Source organism: Chiloscyllium plagiosum, chromosome 5, assembly GCF_004010195.1.
Source record: "Chiloscyllium plagiosum isolate BGI_BamShark_2017 chromosome 5, ASM401019v2, whole genome shotgun sequence".
Taxonomy (NCBI): domain Eukaryota; kingdom Metazoa; phylum Chordata; class Chondrichthyes; order Orectolobiformes; family Hemiscylliidae; genus Chiloscyllium; species Chiloscyllium plagiosum.
In genome coordinates, this window is record NC_057714.1 from 56381169 (window position 1) to 56403376 (window position 22208).

The window sequence follows — 22208 nt, forward strand, 5'->3', positions numbered from 1 at the left end:
AAATAGTTCTGTGGCTATTGTGATTTCTTTTAGAACAGTTTTTGAGGGCTGATTTTAAACAATGTATTTTTTGTGTATCACAAAGATAATTGTGGTGCACAGCAAGGTAAACAATGGGTCCTTAATGTTACCATTTTCAGGAGCTTTTTTTTATACTTAAGTGAGTTGCCCATAGTGTAGAAAGGAAGACATTTGTTTCAATTTTATGTTGAGTTTTGGGCAGATGTTTGGAATGAGATGACAGCGAAGACCAATGCTCCTAAGAAGAGAAGGATATGCTTAACTATGTTGCCTTAGAGTAAAGAGTTAGACTTAGATGAGAATTGTTCATATAAGCTCTGAAGAGTAACTTCAGGGGGTTTAAAAGATCCAGGAAGAAGTCACCTGCAGTTCCTGTCACAAGTTGACATCACAAGTGTGTTAAACCAATTGAGGTGTTGGATATTGGATCTTTGAGTGAGTATTGTACAAGTTGTGTTTGTGCATTGTAACAAGGATGAATTTGTGAACTATATGAAAAGGTATTTCTCTTTTTAATTGATATAGTATTTTGTATCAACAGGATTATATTTTTGCTGCTTATTTAAAACACGTTGAATTTATATTTGAAACAAATGGTGTGATTTATTCTATTTTATCTTCATTTGTTTTGTTAATATACTTCTGTTTTTTTGTTAATATTTAGGTTAGAATGGCAATATTATGTTTATGTTTCAGTAAGAGATCACTTCACCAAAACAAAAAAAGGTTTTAATTAGATTACTTACAGTGTGGAAATAGGCCCTTCAACCCAACAAGTCCACTCCGACCCTCTGAAGAGCAACCCACCCAGACCCATTCCCCTACATTTACCCTTTCACCTAACACTACAGGTAATTTAGCATCGCCAATTCACCTAACCTGCACATTTTTGGACTGTCGGAGGAAACTAGACCACCCGGAGGAAACCCACGCAGACACGGGGAGAATGTGCAAACTCCACACAGACAGTTGCCTGAGGCAGGAATTGAATCCGTGCTGTGAGGCAACAGTGCTAACCACTGTGCCACCGTGCTGCCCACAAAATTAGGATCATAACATAATTAGGCCATACTATGCACAATGTCAATGTGGGGAATTTATTACCTATTAACAACATGCTTAGAGACTCAACCTAGGCAATTTAGCAAAGGTGAGAAAAGGTATCAAGTTCATGATGGACAATGACATGATTGATTAAAAATGTGTTGCTGGAAAAGCACAGCAGGTCAGGCAGCATCCAAGGAGAAGGAGAATCGACATTTCAGGCATAAGGCCTTCTTCAGGAATGAGGAGGGTGTGCCAAGCAGGCAAAGATAAAAGGTAGGGAGGAGGGACTTGGGGGAGTGGCGTTGGGAATGCGATAGGTGGAATGAGGTTAAGGTGAGGGTGATAGGCCGGAGAGGGAGTGGGGGCGGAGAGGTCGGGAAGAAGATTGCTGGTCAAGAAGGCGGTGCTGAGTCTGAGGGCTGGGACTGAGAAAAGGTGGGGGGAGGGGAAATGAGGAAACTGGAGAAATCCGCATTCATTATTGAACTGAGTTATAGTTACTGAAGCACAACAGCTGTGATGATGCCAAAGATTTCACAAAGTTAAAGGCAGATTTGTATCTCAACAATTAACTCAGTGGAGAATTTTGAGAGGATTAAAAAAATCACAGTTCATTATAATAAATGATTTGATGAAAAGGTATTAGCAATTCCAATGATTGACACAATTTTATACATTTGGATGGTCCTTGTCAATGTTAAATTAATGCCATTTAAAATGAAAAATACACTAGTAATGTTTTAGTGAACAACATGGACATTGAACGAATCACAAGTTGGTTGTGCTCAAATCTGGGAGGAACATTTGCAACACTTGAACACATTTTTTAGCACTTACAAAGACCCACATTACCTGACCAAAAATGAGCTTGCCAATATTAAAGTGAAGACTTTGGGTTACACTGGGGAACTAAGCCAAATAACACATAGTGGAGCAAAAATAAGAGTAATCTTCGAGTTTCTATGTCTAAGACAAAATGATGAATGTTGTGGTAAAGCAAAGTGAGTGGATTTTATCATAAGTTCACGCTGAATTCCAACAGAGCAATGTTTTGTTTTAAGTGACAAAACATTTGAATGGACAAAGGAAAACTGAAGCATCTTGGACAATTTGAAAGCTATGTTGATTCCCACAATTGGTTTTAGAATGACTGAATTACCCTAAAGTCATTAAAACTCGATGTTGATGTTGACAATGTCAGCCTTATGCCGTGGGATAACAGAAGGGGAAGATGATGTTTAAACATTTTTTCAGTTATTTTTCATGCAACTAAATGCATGTCGAATGAAATATTTAATTGTTAAAAGAAGAGGTTTTGAAATTAGTATTGGCTGACACCATTAAGAAGTTTACATACCTAATGATTCTGCAGAGATTTTTCTTTATTTGGATCATAATTCACTCACTTTCCTTAAAAGGTTTCATAACCAGAATTTGAGGTTGTTCATTAGAGTTTAAACTCTAAACCATAACTACAATGTGAGGATCATTTCTGTAGACAGAAGGGCCCTCATTGGGGTTGCTTAGGCTTTTTCATCATATTTGTTTTTGACTGTATTATGATTAAAATGGACTACAGTAGAAAATGGTTATGAAGTTGTTTATTATGTCAAGTGCTTGTGTATATAATGTGAAATTGTTATTGTCAAAGTGAAATCTGTATTAAGAGAATATGTATAATGACAAGAAAATTGTACAGATAATAGGAAAATTAAAATTCTGAAAATAACTTAATTACAGTCATATCAACTTGTATAAGGAACATTAAAGTGAAGACAGGGCGACTTGTTTGAGAATCTGTAATGTTATTGGTGAGGGTCAAAGTGTTTAAGCTTTATTTTTGATTTTTGTAATATGACTATGTCATATAGTTTGTGTATAGTCTAATATATATTGTTACCTTTTATTTATAATAAGCATTCATGTTCTCTCATTAAAAGAATATGGACGGTTTCTTGTGAATTTGTTCAATGACTAAACAACTGTGGTAAACCAATAGCAAAAATAAAACTCTTGGTCTTTCAAAACAGGTCTCCAGTTAGGATATGGTTTACCCAGTATTAGCATGAGCTAGGTTTATAATATACTTGCCTGTTTTACACATGAGGACACCCTCATATCGAATTTAAAAAAGAAACTAACTTTTTTGCCAAGATCCTCCATAAGGAAAATACTATAACTGTCTGAATGGTCTGAATATTTCTCCCCCTGATCTACAAACTGTTACCAACAGAATGGAAAGGAATAAGTGGTAAAAATCCTACATCACAACATCGTTCCACTAACTGAACAATGCAGATATGACTCGACATAAAAACCTTATTTACACGAACAAATGCACTCTGCCAGTGGAATAGTAAGCATTAAGCAATATCAGGAATTACTGTTTGAGCATTTCACATTTACTTCTGTAGTCATGCTATGATCTCAACTGACAATATAAATGGATGTTCTCAGATTAAAATTTAGTTCAGTAGATCATAATTTGATTTTTTTTAGTGAAGTGATTTCTTAGTGAACCATAAGCATGCAATGATACAGGTTTTGCTACAACAATAAAACAGAAATTTATTAACAAAACGATTCAAGATAAAATAGAATAAATCCAAATGCCTTTTTTTAAATACAAATTCAGAGATTTTTAAACACACTGCAAAGGTATAATTACATTATTCCCAAACAACTGTTGTTTCAAATTGGGAAGAAAGAAACAAAAGCTGTTGCTTAGTACCTAAAATATGCCCCTAGTACAGTACCAAAAAACAACATACTCAACGCACAAGTCAAAAACATCACACATACAGAACTCACACCAGTGTCCCTCTCTCCCACTCCTCAATAAATATGCATCATTTGAGACTTTAACTGATACACTGGAACTGGAGATAGCTTCTTCCTGGGGCTATTCTAAATCTGAATCTAACCACATTTAGATAAACATAAGCTCTTCAGTGTTTTGTTCCAACAACTCTAGTCAAGGAACATCACTAACTCTTTATTGTTTCACCATATCCTCCCCTTCTCAGAAACAATAGTCTTTACAGCAATCTTCATGCAAGAGATTCATGATACTGCTCAAAACTCAAAGTAAAACAAACATAAAAATATTTCTCTATAAGCTTTAAGTGTTTCCTTTCAGCGTAAGTAGAAACTTTGACCTTCTAAACTGAAGCTTGTTTATCTTCACCAGTTGTAAAATGCACACAAAAACCCAACAAGGTTGGCTATGGTCTGATGAGTGGTAGAATTAAATAAAGTAATCGGTGAGGCCTTTCTCAATGTTGAATCCAGCTTTCCACATCTTGTTCATTTTTCTCAAGCAGCATGATGAGAATCTTGCTAGGCAATGACATTTCAGAATTGATGCTCATCATTGTTTGTGAACAGTCCAACTCACCATTGGGCAAACTCGAAATAGAATCCAGTTCAGATTCTTGTAGTTTCAACTCTTCAAAAGATCCATGTTATTGACCCTGGATAAACAGGAGAGCAGGGCACAATCCAGCAGCACCAGCCACCCGCACTCTTCCGAAAGGGACATTTGCGCCCCATTTTAGGAGGCAACAACACCATTCTGGCATTCTCTAATGTACTGGCATTTACCCTTGAAATGCAGTCAGACCTAGGATGGCACACTGGCAACCAATCATGTACAGCTACATTGGATATAGGTACTGCTCTGGGAAAGGAATCCATTACCTGACGTCTACCAGGACTGCTCCTTTGTTCTCTCAGCATGTGTTCACCTGACCTTACCAATGTCCTGTACAGCTGCAACATGACCTCCCAACTCCTGTACTCAATACTCTGACCAATAAAGGAAAGCATACCAAATGCCTTCTATACTATCCTATCTTCCTGTGAGGGGGCCCCAGCACAGTTTATTAAAGATAGTCTACCATACTAGTCCTGGGCTTTAGCCTTGGTCAGGCATACAGTTGTATTGTACAGGGAGACTGTACCATTGTGTTGTAGGATGCACATCATCAGCCTTTTGTCTCCATAGGGGCTAGTGTTGCAGGGTGGATGAAGTTGGGATATGTATATCTACTTGCAGGGAGCTGGGCAGATGGGAGCTGGCACTGCAGGTCAGATTGCTTGAAGTGACAGGCCATTATCATCTCTATTCACAGAAGCTAAGAAGGAAGGGGCTGGAGAATATGGTGGAGTGGGGAGAATGGAGGAACAGGCATGAAGTTCTATTTGCACATACAGGTGCTAACCTGTGGAAGTACGAACCTTGTAAGATTAACAGAACGGGCACCTAAAATGGAGAATGTGACGTTGGGCGTTGCAATGGCACATTAATTCTGAGGCTAAAGTCACCCGCAGAAGACCACCCGCTGTCACCGCCCATCATGAAGCACATGGACAGCATGCAACATTCAAGCGAATGGCTGTGGAGTGACTCGCAATAGGAGGGTTAAGATTACAAACTTGTAAGGGAGGGAACTGCACCTGCAAATGTCCACTGGGCTTTCACAGTGGAACATATTGTCCTCAAACAGGTGAAATGTTGGCCACATAGGCATGCTGGGTGAGCACTCCAGCCATTCTGCAGCATTGACCACGTCTGTTGCACCTCGCTATCACCATTACCGTTGGGGAACTCCTGTGTTTGCAGCTGGACAGTAGGTAATGATGATGAGGGGGGAGTTGAGGTGTTGGAGTGAGCTGATGCCGTGTACAAACATTGTCAAATAATTGAAATGGAATCAGGGGTAACCATCACAGACCCCTAGCCAGTGTGCATCATTCTGGCTATCAATTGAGTAATGCTACAGGGCACTACAAAGCCTCTACAGGAAAATCAGATACAGCAACAAATTCATGAATGATGAGGCACAAGGGTTTAAGAAATCTACTTCCACCAGATATGTTGTGCACATGTTTGTCAGCTTCCAGCAATCGTGACATTTTTCTCCTGCTGTCCTTCCTGCAATGCTGCACTCAGCTCCTCCACTCTGCAGGTAATGACGAGGGAGCCTATTCTGTAATGGAGCCTGTTGATCCTGGGGTTTTGTTTGGCCAACCCCACGTGTATGGTTCTGGGCAGATCAAACATGTCAAGGGTCTTCTTGAAGATCCACTCCTCAGTCGGAGCTTCCTAGTGTCAGGGGAGAGTAGGCAGAGTGGAGGTGGAAGGCCACCTCTGCAGTGTCCTGTTTGGAGACTGCAAAGGATCCTGTATGTGGTTTTCTCTCCAGCTGGCTCTCTGGTGGTACTGCCCTATATGAGAAAGCATCACATTGATTAGATTAGATTAGATAAAATTCCCTACAGTGCGGAAACAGGCCCTTCAGCCCAACAAGTCCACACCGACCCTCCAAAGAGTAACTCACCTAGACCCATTTCCCTCTGACTAATGCACCTAACACTATGGGCAATTTAGCATGGCCAATTCACCTAACCTGCACATCTTTGGACTGTGGGAGGAACCCGGAGCAAACCCACGCAAACACGGGGAGAATGTGCAAACTCCACACAGACAGGTCACTCGAGGCTGGAATCGAACCTGGGACCCTGGTGCTGTGAAGCAGCAGTGCTAACCACTGAGCCACCATGCCACCTCTCAAGAGCGTTGACTAGCCTCAAGGCTCTTTGTCCCACTTTCGATCTGAGGATCACTGAGTGGGGTGATGGAGGGCAGGGCTTACTGATTTTCCAGCAGCCCCAGCAGGTGCTGGGCCTGGCTTCCCCTGGCAGCTGCCAACCTGCCCTTGAGAACAGGGACTCTGCCACAGGACTGGCTACAGTGCTGAAATGACAGACACAGCCTTGCTTAGCTGAGTGCAGGAGGCCTCAGAAATCACAGAAAAGGAAAATCTGTGGGAATTAGTGTCCCTGGGGTAGTGGGAGTTATGGTTAGAGCATGGGGATTTCCATTCAATTCATATATGTCAAAATGGGTTAAAGTTTTGAGAGTGCGACCTCGTTTATTAAGAGTGGCCAACCTTTGTGGAGAGCAATGTCACAGAGATGGCAGGCAAGAACAGTATTCTGTCAGTCACATGATGTATGACACAAAATCCTAACCAGTCAATATTCTAATGATGCAAGGGTTTCCTGGAAGGATGCTAGTTGTACCAGTCAAGGATTTAGATATACCAAGGAGATGGAGGGTACCATATCTCACAGCTCACAATCATCGGAAACCTTGGAGGACAGACTGCAGGTTGCCTCCTGTTTGATCCATGTATCAGAACTTACAGTTACCCTAGCAAGGTCATGACTTTGACTGGAGTGGACCTGTCTTGGGTTCCCACACAAAAGAACCATCTTTGCAAGAGATGTTCCTTGTCACCTAGAAGCCATCCACTCAGCTTGGATCATAAGATGAAGAGCCATGGTTGTGTAGGCTTCTGGAGATTGAAGGACACATGGCAGCTCAGAGAAAAACGAGCATAGACATGTCGGCAACTCCAACAGTCCTGGTCGCAGACAGGTACACATTATAGGGATGGATGCCTATCCTATTGATGAATCTGAGTGAATAGATATTGACTACCTTGGAGACTTGGAGTCTTAAAGATGTTTTTCACTTGAGGAATACAATAATATTTGATTTGATTTGATTTGGTGTAAGCTTTATTGCCACATCTAGTCAAGTAGAGAATTAGAGGAGCACAGTGAAAAGTGTACAATGTTGACACACAGCATCATGTGAGGTACAAAACTTAGGTTCAAGTAGCAACATAAAGAAACAGTTAAAAGTAAAGTATTAACATTGTTCTAAGTAGAAAACTAAATAAATAAAATTAAAAGTTAACATTATAATCATTCCTAGTATTAAATGGAAAAATAAAGGAATAAAGGTGAAAGAGTGAAACCCACTCCTGCCTGTGCCTTTGAAGCCACATCTTGAATTAACTACACTATCAAGATATCTTATATTAAACACCAGTGATCTACACATTACAGCTGTGTGCAACTGTTTGCAAGATGTCTTGGAAGAAGTTGAAAGGGAATGATGCTAGCTTTGAAGATTTTGGCAACCACAACACACATTTCTGAGTCTATACCTACCCAGAGCTCCCTGTCTCTTGCAGAGGTGGCTACTGGATCTCATTGGCACCAGACGAAAATCTGTGACATGAATCTATTATCAGACGGAGTAGAATAGAGTAGATTTTATTTGTCATTCCTGCCATATAAAACTGATACAATAAAAAAAAGAGTCAGTGTTTCTTCCTTATGCTCACTGCCCCTACCCTCAGTATGTCTGGAAGCTTCGTCCTTTGCTTTCATGTCCCAGGACACCAGGAGGGTGACAAACCCCACGACGTGTGGAAACTCAATGCTACATGCATGAAATGGTCACAACGTTCCCATGCCCTGTTCTCCTAACTCTTTCATGATGCCACTGAATTCCTTGAAACAGCCATAACTGACTTTCCACTGAGTGTCAACCAATTAATTCCTGGCCTGTCCCACACTCAAAGTGCAACTTATCTATAGCTATGTCCCTTGATGAGCATTCATTGAACTATTCAAAAATATTAACTGTCATGATGAACAGATTGGGTAAGTTCTCAGGCCCCTTCCCATTCATTGGTATTTTTTGTCCCTTGACTTCTCCTGAATATTCAGTCCAGTTGAGCTCCCTACTCTTTGGTGAATCAGAATTACTGACTTCAACCTACTTGTATTTTGATTAATAAGATCTGAAGAAGCCACCAATTCATTTTTTAAAACATTTCTATTGCAAGGTCATGGCCAATGAACATGTTACGACATGGGTAAACTCTTATACTAAGTAAACCAAACACACAGAAAAGCTCAAAGCTCACCTCGCCTTGTAATCTGTTACATATAAGTGACAGAGAACTACCCCAAATTCCACTACTTAAAAGAATAAAAATGACCATTTTATTCTTTAACTCCAAAAGTGAACATTAAACAACAACTATTTACAACTCCAAGCCACCCTTGTCTTAAGGTTTGTTATCAATCTACCACTCTATAACAATATACTAATCCAATAAAGCCCCTATTAAATTTACAGCAAATCACTTTTCAAAACTCAGACAGTGGTGTCAATCCTCTGTTTGTAGATCTCCCTGAGTCATTTTTGGTCTTCTGCTGCATGTATTTTTCATATGGAAAGGTACCTTTTAGATAGTTTTCAGGCAGTCTGTCTGACAATGGCAGATGGTGGCCTTTCTTTGGCTAACTGTCCAAAATGCCTGCATTTTATACCCCAAAACATCAGATCAACTCATTGGTTCAATGTTGTCAAAACAGTAAAATTCGATTAGGTTTTAATATCTTGGGACATAATTTGAACTGACTGGTTAAATTTGAACTGTTATGAAAACATTGCAACCAAGCTCGGGTATTTGTTTCACAGCCAAATGCTACATACTTCCAATTTTCCAGGACATGCTGAGACTGCTGTCAGTCACATGACAGGTGCCTGCATTCACTCTCTCTTAAAGGTATAGTACATGCCTTCAACTTCATAACAAACACCATTCCTACTCATATTGGTTCACATGGCTACCCTCAATTCAAGTGGGAAAATCTAATATTACTTGTGAAAGCTAATAAGCTGACAAATGGAAATGCTGACTGTTATCTTAATTCTGACAGTTTGTGAGTTCGCACTGGAGCACCTTTAATTCACATTTTAATTGCAAACAAAAACACTTAGAAACTCATACATTTCTGGCTGAAGCTGGCTTTCTTATTTTTCAAAAACAAAAGACTGATCAAAATTGAAATCAAATGGTCAATGAAGCAAGAAATAAACTTGACTTGGCGTATTTATTCAGTTAAAATAAAAATGCTTAAACTAGAAGTATGCAACTATTTAGATGCCACGTTCCCCAAGAGTAGAATGTGCCCATGAGAGCTGTAATGATCACAGTCAGAATGATAAGTAGCTACTAGAAGACAGCTGATACAATCACTAATAACCACTTCATTATCCTGTAGTCATCCCATCTGCTGCTTCAAGTTTTGAAATCTTGAGCATCCAAATGAAGTCTGAATCACCAATAAAAATGCAATGTAGATTCCAGATTAATTAACCTCTTTTGTAAAGATCCCAAGAGTGTTTCATTCACAATTTAATATTATTATACGCTCTTAAGTGGGGTAGCAAAACACTCTGAATGCTGGAACTTGGGAATAAAATGAAGACGATACTGGAAGTAATCTGCTGGACTGGCAGCATCAGTGGATGGAGACAGTGTTAATGTTTGAGATCCTTTCATCAGAACAGTTCTGGCAAAAGGTCATTGACCGTGAAATTTTACTCTATAGTGCAGCTCATATGTTGCACCAGCCTTGTAAGAACACTGACTTGGCCCTGTCATATGAATGTCAGAGGGGTGCAGTATGAGAAGGTTATTAACTTCATTCAGTGACCCATGCAAATAGAACCCAGCCTACAAATGTGGATATTGCAGGCTCTGCTAATGTCTTTGCCATATTCCCAGTGTACAAGGGACTTTCAATAAGACTTATTTCAAGGAATCATCATGGAACTCGCGGGTGAGGCGGGTTTGATTTTCATTTGGTGCTCTACAGTAAGTGTTGTTGGAAAGGTGTTAGGTTAAGAAAGGAGGGGTGCAGTACTTCTCCAAGGAGTTCAGAGGACATTGACTGCCCATCAGCAGACAGCCTGGTTTCACAAATGAAGGATGTAAATAAATCCCAATTTCTAATTATGCTCCCATTTGAACAGCCCCTGTATAACAGTATTCTGCCTAGTTTACTACACTGCAGCCCCTGCTCTCCTCCACACAAACTGCAAAACCATGAACCTCATCAACAATTGAAATAGCTGGGGCTACTTTGTTTCTCTCCTTTTGGATCCTCATACCTGCCTCACTCACAGTCACACACTCCTGTCCTGATCACCGAATAAATTAGAGGATCCTAGCTTAAGGGAAGCGGCTGCCTTCTGGAACAAAATGTCCAAGTAACTTTGCCACTCCCTTAATACATTGCAGTGTTAAAACCTTAGGCTCAGACTCAGTCATTCTGAGCTGAAGTGCCTCAAGCCTTAGATACCTAACGGTAACACCATTTCTATCATACTGGCATCCAGGAGCTCCCCTCATGCTACTGCTGCAACACACCTCATTTCCTGCCATGCTTATTGTGTTTTACTTTACTAATTTACTAGTAAGTACTTAGTTAAATTTTAATCAATGTCAATAGTCCTGCTCGCGCTTATGTTTCTCTTATATCAAATAATATTCCATTTACTTTGATTGTAATTCCCCAGTTTAAAAAGTAAAAACAATAAAACATTCACCAAGCAATTATTTATCTTCTTTCCTGTAAAGACAGCATTCAATTCCTTTCAGAATGCTCTGGATCCACAATCTCACCTTACATCCATGTCTCACTTGGGTGCAGTCTCCACTTTGCGCATCACTTTGTTCTGTGTAATATTTAAACCCTGTCTGTTGACCACACAAGCACCTGGATAGCCTGTTGAGCAGTGCAGTCAATAAGCATGACATTTTGTTTAGGTGGTAGGTGGCAGGAGGTTTCCTTGTCTATGTTTTCCCTTATGCCATATAACATCAGAGGGTGCAGAGTCAATGGTGAGTACTCTCAGGACTACTGCCACGTTATTATATGCCACAGTGTGTCTGCGTTTGATAGACTAGCCTGGTGTGAATTTGTACCTACCCAGAAATATTAATGGTGATGTCTGAGACATTGGCTGTAAGAAAGGAGTATGATTATGTCAGGGTGTTGCTTGTTGGTCTGTGGGAGAGCTCACCCAAATTTGGCACAAGCCCAGAGGTTAGAAAAGAAGATTTTTCAGAGTCAACTGGGCCTGTTAACTGAGATTTCTGGATATTTCGGAGGGGAAGGTAGAAGTCATTTCTAGTTAGAACTAAACCAGTAGAAGGAGAATCCTTACCATAATCTTGTGATCTACATTTCTGGCTATGGATCCTCAGGTTTATTGGCTTCCAAAAAAACTTTGTTTTCTCTAAAGCCCTTAACTTAGCTGCAAGTTAAAACTAAAGCAGTGAGTAGAAGTAACAAAATGGAAAAAAGAAATCTGCATCTTCATCTGGCAGCATTACTACCATCTCTGTTTTATAATGGTCCAGATTTATAATCAGCATTGAAATTGAGCAAAGATGACTTGGTCCTATTGTAAAAAACCTTGGTTAAACCACACTCAGAGTATTGCAAACAATTTGGACTCCTTAACTATTAAGGAAGTCTCCGAGAAGGAATGCAACAAAGATTCACCAGGCTAATTCCTAGAATAGTGGGATTATCCAATGAAGAGAGATTGAGGAGATTGAGCCTATAATTTCAAGAGTCCACAAAAATCAGAGGTGATCTTATTAAAACAAGTAGACTCAACAGGATAGATGCAGCAAGGATGTTTCTTCTGGCTCTAGAACCAGGGGAAACAATCTCTGATTTAAACTGTAGACTATTTGGGACTGAGATGAGAATGACTTCTTCACTCAGAGGGTGAATCTTTGGAATTTGGAATTTTGAAGGCTCAGTCATTGATCATGTTCAAGACGAGGTAAATAGACTTCTATTAGCAAAGATATCAAAGGATGTGGAATGTTGCGAGAAAATAGCCTTGAGATAGAAGATGAGTGAAAAATTTAAGTGAAAGATTTAAGTGAAAAATGGAGCAGACTCAAGGAATGAAATGATGTACTCCTACTCCTATTTTCTTTGTTCTTATGACAGCATTAGATGTTAAATCTTGCTGAAATCTTCCCACAAAGATTCAGCAGTCTCCATGGTGTAGATTTCTCCATTCCCAAAGTTCAGTTCATTCCAGAATCAGCTTTAGCACATCTTTGACCTTCATTAACAGCGATGTCATCAAGCAAGCTAAGCAACAAATGCACACAGACTGCAAACCAGGAAATACAAAGCAGTGATTATCCTTCACATTATAATCCTTCACATTATAATCCTTTTGCAGACAGCAGAATAAAGGTTGGCACGTACACATTAAGCTCAGCTGGAAGCTGAATATTATAGACAAACTTCAAAAAATGTTTCTCAAAAGTCTATCGGTGGAAAATAATATGCTCCACCACAAGTCTAATGGTAGGGTAAATTTAATCATATCAGACATTAATTGTTCAAGACCAATGCAATGGCCTCAAGCTGTTGCTGTTGATATTCACCCAGCAATAAGCAGAAGACTCAACAAGTGGACAAGCTGAAAAGCAAACTCTGACATGTGGCATTCACATCCCAAGAGTGAATAGAAAGGAAGGGATAAGTAAAGAAACAAAAGAAAATCACGTTTAGAGGAGGTGCGAATGTCAGAATAATGAAAAGCAACTGTATAAAATCAAAAACAAGAGAAAAACGAGGATAAAACCAAAACCTGCAAAGATAAAGGAAGCAAAATGAGGAAAGAGGTTATGGTCTGAAATTGCTAAACGTATTGTTGAGTTCAGAGGGCAGGAAATTGCCTAACTGAGAGATGTGATGCTGTTCTTCAAGCTCGGAGGTAATCATAGAGTGGAGAAGAGAAACTTTTATTCAGAATATCTTTATCCATGTTTTCAGTAACATTTGAAAGGAAGACATGTACATTTGCTTACACTGTGCATTTTTACATGTCTGGAATAGTTTGTATGAGGTCTAGCAATCAAAAAAAGCCATTTCATTTTTCTGATGAGTACATATTCACACATGATGGTAATTCTATTCAGAAAGGCCATAGGGATGATTTACTTGAGAAATGTAAGTGCCAAGCTGTTGTAACAATGATGTTAAATTAAGGTTGAAGAACAATGATGAATAATGTAGAAAGAATTTTACTTTCCAACTTCACCGCCTCATATCTGATTATTGAATTTTTGAAGGTGGCATTGGGTGCAAAATAAATGGGAAATCCTTTCCCTGTATTCAGGTTCATTTACTTGATAAGTACAGACTATAACCTGTGATTCTGAAAACATCTGTCCATAGCTAATTCATTCCTATTTAAATTTACAACTCCTCATTTGACCTTAAATTACTTTTGCACATGTAGTCAATGAATATATAGACAAATCAACATAATTATTTTCATTTTCCATAAATATGAACTGGATTGACAGTCTCAGAAAAATGCAAAATTAATGCAAGATTTGATTAGAGCACAAATTGAAATGGAAACATAAATTTAAAGTAGGAAATTACTGGTAATCTGGTTTAATCTAAAAATATGAAACTCCACATCTGTTGAAAAAACTGGTGACATTTGAGATGGCTATCTTTCAGCAGTACATGTTGGACAATCTTACTGAAACAAAGAAAGCAATGAGCATCTCTGTCTCAAGTCTGGCCTATAATTCTGAGGCCTTCTGCTCCAGAAATAGTTTCACACCAGCTACAACAATGGTGTCCACCTGCAACTGCCCAAAACTTTGGAAAATTATTCAACCATCTTTAGCTGCAGCGTCAATGACCTTCACTCCATCATATGGGCAACAGTCGGAATTTTTATGATGTTTACACAATGTTCAATACCATTCATACTCCTCAGATACTGAAACAGTTTATGACCATATGTATCAATAAGACCATAAGACATAGGGACAGAAGTAGACCATTCAGCCTGATTTACCTTTCAATGAAATCATTTCTGATCAGCTAATCCTCAACTCCACTTTCCTGCCTTTTCTCCATAACACTTTGTTCCCTTTGTTGAGGAAATGACTTAGTGTGAGACTGAGAGTCTTGTTTCAATAAGCTTTATTTTTTGTGAATTCACAATGAGGCTGCCACAGTCTTCACTCTCCTGAGCTGAACAATCAGCCTATATTTATACAATGATACAAACAATTTTGCTTGTTTTACTTAGAGCACATTCAGCATTTAAGTAATGTTGAATACAATAATTTGAGATAAAGAAAAGTACAGTGCAGCTACTCCCTTTGTTCCCAATGTTGCTCGAGGACAGAGGGACTACCGAACTTAAGATACACTCTCTATATTTTGTCCAACTAGAATTACACATCCTCAGGCTTTATCTCCAGCAGTACTTTTGCACTATAGCTGTGAGCCTGAGAGCCAGGTCACCTTTTACCTTGGTCAAATATCCTATCATGCAGCAACATGCCAAGTTCTTACTACTTCCACGTCCTTATTGATTAAAAATCTATCTCAGTCTTGAATATACTTATTGCACCAACCTCAATAGTCCTCTGTGATAACAAAGTCAATAGATTCACAACCCTGTAAGAGAAGGTGCGTCTCCTCATTTCTGTCTTGAATGACTGACACCTTATTTTGAGATTATATCCTTCAGTCTTAGACTATCTCACAAGGAGAAAAAGCCTTTCCACATCTATCCCATCAAGTTATGTAAGAATCTTATATGTTTCAATAAAGTCACCTCTCATTCTTCTATGTTCCAATGAGTACAGACCCAACCTACTTAATATCTCCTCATGAAAAAGTCCTTCCATACCTGGTATCAGCCAAGTAAACCTTCTGTGGACTGTCTGTAATGCTAGTATATCTTTCCTGAGCTAAAGGGCCCAAATATGTTCACAATGTTCCAGTTGCAGTTTGATTAGTGCCTTGTATGGTTTTAACAAAGTCTCCCTTCTTACACAATTCATTCTCTTAGAAATAAGGACCATCATTCTATTTATCTTCCCTATGACCTACTGTCCTTGGATTCCAACTTTTTGTGATTCATAGATGAGGACTTCCAAATTCCTCTCTTCAGTTGCCTTCTGTAATCTTTCCCCATTTTAATAATATTCAATTTCTCTATACCTCACATTTCCCCAAATTATATCCCACCTGATAAGTTTTTCTACTCACTTAACCTCTTACTATCCCACTGCAGACTCCTAGTATCATCCTCATCATTTGTCTTCCCACCAATTTGTGAATTCCACAAACCTATTGTACATTCACTTTCCTTATCCAAGTCACCAGTTAGAGGTTGCCATCCTGAAGATCCTCCCCCGCCCCCCCCCCCGATCTCTGTCTTCTGTTAGTTACCCAGTCCTCTATCCATGATCATATGCTATCTCCAACATTTATCTTATTACGTAGCCTAATATGTGACATCTCATCAAAGACCGCCTGAAACTCAAAGTGTACTATATCCACTGCTTCCTCTTTATTCATTCTGCATGTTACTTCTTCAAAGTATGACAAACAATGAGGATGACATTTGATAAGGTTCCCCATTCTAGGCTTATGCGGAAAGTCAGGAGGCATGGGATAGAGGGAAATTTGGCCAATTGGATAGAAAACTGGCTAACCGGTCGAAGTCAGAGAGTGGTGGTAGATGGTAAATATTCAGCCTGGAGCCCAGTTACAAGTGGAGTTCCGCAGGGATCAGTTTTGGGTCCTCTGCTGTTCGTAATTTTTTTTCTGACTTGGATGAGGGAGTCGAAGGGTGGGTCAGTAAATTTGCAGATGATACGAAGATTGGTGGAGTTGTGGATAGTGAGGAGGGCTGTTGTCGGCTGCAAAGGGACTTGGATATGATGCAGAGCTGGGCTGAGGAGTGGCAGATGGAGTTCAACCCTGCCAAGTGTGAGGTTGTCTATTTTGGAAAGACAAATAAGAATACGGAATACAGGGTTAACGGTAGGTGGAGGAACAGAGGGATCTTGGGGTCTATGTTCATAGGTCTTTGAAAGTTGCCACTCAGGTGGATAGAGCTTGTAAGAAGGCCTATGGTGTATTAGCGTTCATTAGCAGAGGGATTGAATTCAAGAGTTGTGAAGTGATGTTGCAACTGTACAGGACTTCGGTTAGGCCACATTTGGAGTACTGTGTGCAGTTCTGGTCGCCTCACTTTAGGAAAGATGTGGAAGCTTTGGAGAGGGTGCAGAGAAGATTTACCAGGATGTTGCCTGGAATGGAGAACAGGTCGTACGAGGATAGGTTGAGAGTGCTAGGCCTTTTCTCAATGGAACGGCGAACCTTTAAGCGGCAATTGGATAGGTACATGGATGGGTGCTTAAGCTAGGACAAATGTTCGGCACAACATCGTGGGCCGAAGGGCCTGTTCTGTGCTGTATTGTTCTATGTTCTATGTTCTATGACTCAAAGATTCTGCTGTGGGATAGCAACAGCTTAAATGAGTAGAAACCTGACACAATTGAAGTCATGAGTGTTTAATATCCAATATCTAACCAGAAGGGAAAGTTTCCTCTATTCAAAATGGCTCCGGATCATGGAGACAGTGGAAGCTTTTCACTGTACTTTTCAATCTAAATCAGTAAAATGACAATAAAATTATCCACTCATTCAAAGTAACTAATTCAGCTGTATGTGAGCACATAGTCAGCCAGAGGAGTATATGATTTTTTTCTATGTCTTTCAATTCTTTCTAAGTGCATTCCTTTCATTTGATTACAAGTAAATATTTTTACACACATTTTAATGTTTAACTTTCCACAATGTCCTCAGTCTTTTGTAATTCAAATGTTATTGGAATAGCAGCAGCCTTCCAAATTAAAGGAACAACTGCGAACAAAATTCTTCAGCTAATTCTAAAACAATCAGAGGAAATTTTCTTCTCAAGAAACGTCTAACCTTTCACTTTAAGCTATGAATTAGCTGTCAAAGTTATCAAATGCACACTGAATAAAAATGTCATTTCCTTTGGCTGTAATGTATTCTATTACGAATCAGATGAATGAAGTGCCAAAGTAGCCACAAAACATATTCATTACATCTTTTATTCAATGAATAATATGAAAATATGCCTTGACTTTTAATGGCTATTTGTAGTGTCAAGTAGAAGGATTCAATATATTTTAAGGAAGTTGCACAATATTTTTATAACCCTCTTTTATTCTCTGTCTCTATTAACTACATGACAGAACTGAGGGCACAATATTAAGACTACCACTTTTTGATCTTGTGTTGTCAGTAGCCTCATCAATTCAGATGACACTGCCAATCAGGATTCTTGTTTGGGTTATCAGAGTGAAAACAGTAAGAAGTTAAGGAGCTTGAGAGGCAGAAAATAGAAACAGCTTTGTCACTAGTTTAAAACTCCTCCTGGCAAGCTGCAGCTTAGTGTTTCCCTGGAGAGGTTAGTACAAAACCCCCAATCTGGATAATTGCTGGACTGACCAAATGCAGATCTCTTAATCTGTCTGTGAAAATAAAACAGAAACAAAAGACAATAACAAATTGGGAGGAAACCAGCTTTAGAAGGGAGTACTGAGATATGATTATGGAAAAAAAGAGACTGGAAATTAAGTATAAAATCAGAAATTACTGGAAAAACTCTGCAGGTCTGGCAGCATCTGTGGCACCCCTCTACCATTTTAGTCCAAGAGATTTTTATTTTAATTGGCAGATCTTTTTGAATATCTGTTGATTGCTTTGATTTTATTTTGCTGAAATGGTTTGCTCAAATCAATTTAATTTTCTGTGGCAAGGTGGCATCAACCAAACTATTGAATAACCCTTTATATGAATGATTTTCATTTCCTATTAATAGCTTCTTTTGTTGAAAGATAATACCTGAATTGATTAGCTTTCTATAAACTAAATTAAAACTTACTAATAGCAGAATTTTAGCTGCTGAAACCACTGCATCACTAATTTAATAAATACAAGTTGTTCTAACAAAACTAATTATTAAGAATCTTCTTTGTACATGGTCATTTTTGTATATAAATTAGATTTTTCATAATAAATGAAGTATAATTCGACTGATTGAGCAGATTTTTCATAGGTTCCCAAATGCAATGTACTGGGCATCGTGTCATAAAACAAGAAACAATACAATACAGCAGAGAAAAAGGTTCATTAGACCACAAAGTCTGTGCCAATTATTATGACACGGGGTTAAACCCCCGCCACTTTAAGTCAGCAACACAGGAATGATCTACCCCATGCGGGTAAATTGACTGATAAAGGTACTTTTAAGAGAGTTGTGTTTTGGGCAGTCTGTACATGCTGGTGGCTTTGCAGTTCCCCCTCAACTGTTCACTTTTTCCCACTCTTATACCCCCAAAGCATCAGATTGTGTCATTGGATTTAATATTGTCAATAAACTAAATTCAAACTTGATTGGAGCTTGGTATTTTGGGAGTATAATTTAAACTGATTGGCCTAATTCAAATTTGTTTTTGTCTCCAGACAACCAGCTACACTAACTGCAGAACCAAAAGGTTACATTATGTCTTGTTCAGAACAGTTGGTGCCTTTAACTTTTGTAAAGGTACAGTACACTTCTACACCTTCATAACACCTTCCTCTTAAGAAACAAATGAACCATCATAATGAAAAGATGGCTTCATTTTTTTCTGTTCTTTAAATGCATTACCCTAACATACAGATAATTTTAATCTAAGTTCACCTTAACTTATTCCCATATACATATACACATATATATAGGTTATAAATATATAAAACATTATATAAATACAAATCTCATCAAAACTTTATCAGTTAAATCCGCGAGAAGCACATCTGCGATTACATTCTTACGACCCGCAACATGTATGAGTTTTAAATTAAAAGTCTGTAACATAAGACTCCAATGAAATAGTCTCATATTCTTGTTTTAAAGCATCTCAGAATGTCAGAGGATTGTGGTCTGCATACACCACCGCCTCCGACACATTGTTCGTGACCTACACATTAAAATGTTGTAAGGCTATGACCAAACTCAATAGGTTCTTTTTCGATCATGGAGTACTTCCTCTGATGGATGTTGATCTTCTTTGAAAAGTAACCAACTGGCAGTTCAATCCCATCCTCATCTTCCTGTAGAAGTACAGCTCCAACTCCAGTGTCACTAGCATCGATGGCAACTTTAAAAGGTTTTGAAAAGCTTGGTGTAGCTAAAACTGGAACGGTGGTTGATATTGATTTGAAATGGCCAAATGTCTCCTGGCATTGTACTGTCTACTGAAATCTTGTGTTCTTCTTCAGCAAATCGGTTAATGGTGCCACTACACTGCTGAAGTTTGGAACAAACCTCCGATAGAATCCGCTGAGTCCTAAGAGTCAAAGCACCTCTTTCTTTGAGGTTGGTCATGGAAATTCCTTGATGGCCTTCGTCTGTGAGTTCCGTGAGGTCAACCTTCCATGACCGATGTTATGGCCCAAGAACGTCACCTCTGCTTTTGCGAATTATGTTTTACTTAGGTTTATCACTAGTTTTGCTTCTCGTAGCCATTCAAAGAACTCTGCCAACTGTACCATGTGATGTTTCCAGGACTTACGAAAGATCCCTACATCATCCAAGCAGACTGCACTGTTTGGTAACCCAGCCACAACTCTGTTCAGGAGTCTTTGGAATGTGGCGGGTGTGTTCTTCATTCCAAAGGGGATCACTTTAAACTGATATAGCCCATTTGGGGTTACAAATGCAGAAATATCTTTCACCGTCTCGGATAAGGTACCTGCCAGTAACCACACATTAAGTCCAACTTGTAGGTGTAATTGACTTGTCCAACTTTCTTGATTCAGTCCTTCAATCTAATAAGTGGGTTTGAGTCTGATTTTGTAACGGCGTTGACCTTCCGATAATCCATGCAGAATCATTGAGTCCTGTCCAGTTTGGGAACTAAGATGGTTGGTGAACCCCACTCGCTCTGGCTTGGTTCGATGATGCCCTCGTTGAACATAGCCTCCATCTCCTTCTGGATCTGTCTGGCTTTGAAAGGATTAAACCAATAGGGGTGTTGTTTTATTGGAGCAATATTCCCAACGTCTACTTCATGTACAGTAGCATTAGTCCTCTCCATCTGATTCTTATAGATGTCTTTTTACTGCAGTAACAAATCTTTCAACTGTGTTCTATGCTCATGAGACAGATAGCTTACTAACCTATCCCACTCCACCTTCATATTTTAATCTATTTTGAGGCACATCAAAATCCACATCCAATCTACGAGGCAGTAACTAATTCTTTCTCTCTAGTATAATACAGTTTCAGCATATTCACGTAACGTGCCCAAATGCCTCTCTTTTCCATCTTTACTAGATCATTCACCTGACTCATCTTTTTCTCAATTTAATAGGGACCACTAAACCTGGCTTTGAAGGGATCTTCTATCACTGGTAACATTACTAACATGTTATCCCCTCAGAAAACATCTGTCTCAGAGTTTTTATATGCCACCTGCTTCATTCTACACTGTGCCCTGATTAGGTCCTGTTTACCTAACCCACCTACTCTATTTAGTTTCTCCTTCACTTCCAATACATAATCTAAATGCGAGCTCTCCGACTTTGGTCCTGTCAATCTTTCTTTGATTAATTTCAAAGGACATCTCACTTCATGCCTGAATATAAACTTAAAGGGAGTGAACTGAGTAGATTCATTTGGGGCATCTGTAACGGGAAACAATACGAATGGGATACCTTTATCCCAATCATTCGGGTATTCCTGACAATCTGCTCTCAACATGGTCTTCAAGGTCTGATGCCACCTTTCTAAAGTTCCCTGGAATTCAATATGATACGCATTGAATTTAAAATGCTGTTTACCTAAGCAATCCATAACCTCCTTAAACAGCTTCACAGTAAAATTTGACCTTTGGTCCACATGACTCTGTCTGAGTAGCCCATACCATGTGAAGAAAGCTACTAGCTCCTCTACCACTTTTTTTGCTTCAATACTCCGTATTGGAATTGCCTCCGGAAATCTGGTAGACATATCCATTATGATTAACAAGGACTGGTTCCCACTTTTAGTTCTCAGGAGAGGACCCACACAATTAATTATAGGCCGCATGAAAGGTTCTTCAGATGCAGGAATTGGAAACAAAGGTGCTGGTTTTAGTACCGCCTATGGCTTGCCTACCATTTGGCATGAATGACACATACGGCAAAAGTTAACCACATCCTTGTGCATTATGTTTTTGTACCTTAGCCTGAGTCTTTTGTACCCCTGGGTGACCTCCTTATAGGTAGTTCATGCGCCAGCTGTAACACCTTCTGTCTGTATGCTACCAGCAACACAATCTGGTGTTGATAGAGTTCTGGTTGGAATGTCATGCTTCTAGGAGTTCTCGTGCATGTCTTTGTTTGGTTTGACCTCGGATACATGAACACCAACGAGCCACAAAAAGACATGACCCTCTCTCACTAGTATCTTTACATATGGATGAGGAAGGACACCACTTTGATTGGGACAACACATCCATCCTAAGACAAGACAAACAAAGACATGCACAAGAATTCCT

General features: G+C 39.2%; 1 long non-coding RNA gene across 1 annotated transcript; it reads right to left on the reverse strand.

Moving 5' to 3' along the window:
• Window positions 1-4799: 4799 nt before the first annotated feature.
• LOC122550293 lies at window positions 4800-9220 on the reverse strand. The gene is made up of 3 exons (XR_006311798.1): window positions 9180-9220; window positions 8095-8167; window positions 4800-6297 (listed from the first exon to the last, which is right to left on the reverse strand). It is a non-coding gene; the product is annotated as an uncharacterized LOC122550293 (long non-coding RNA).
• Between the last annotated feature and the right edge of the window lie 12988 nt (window positions 9221-22208).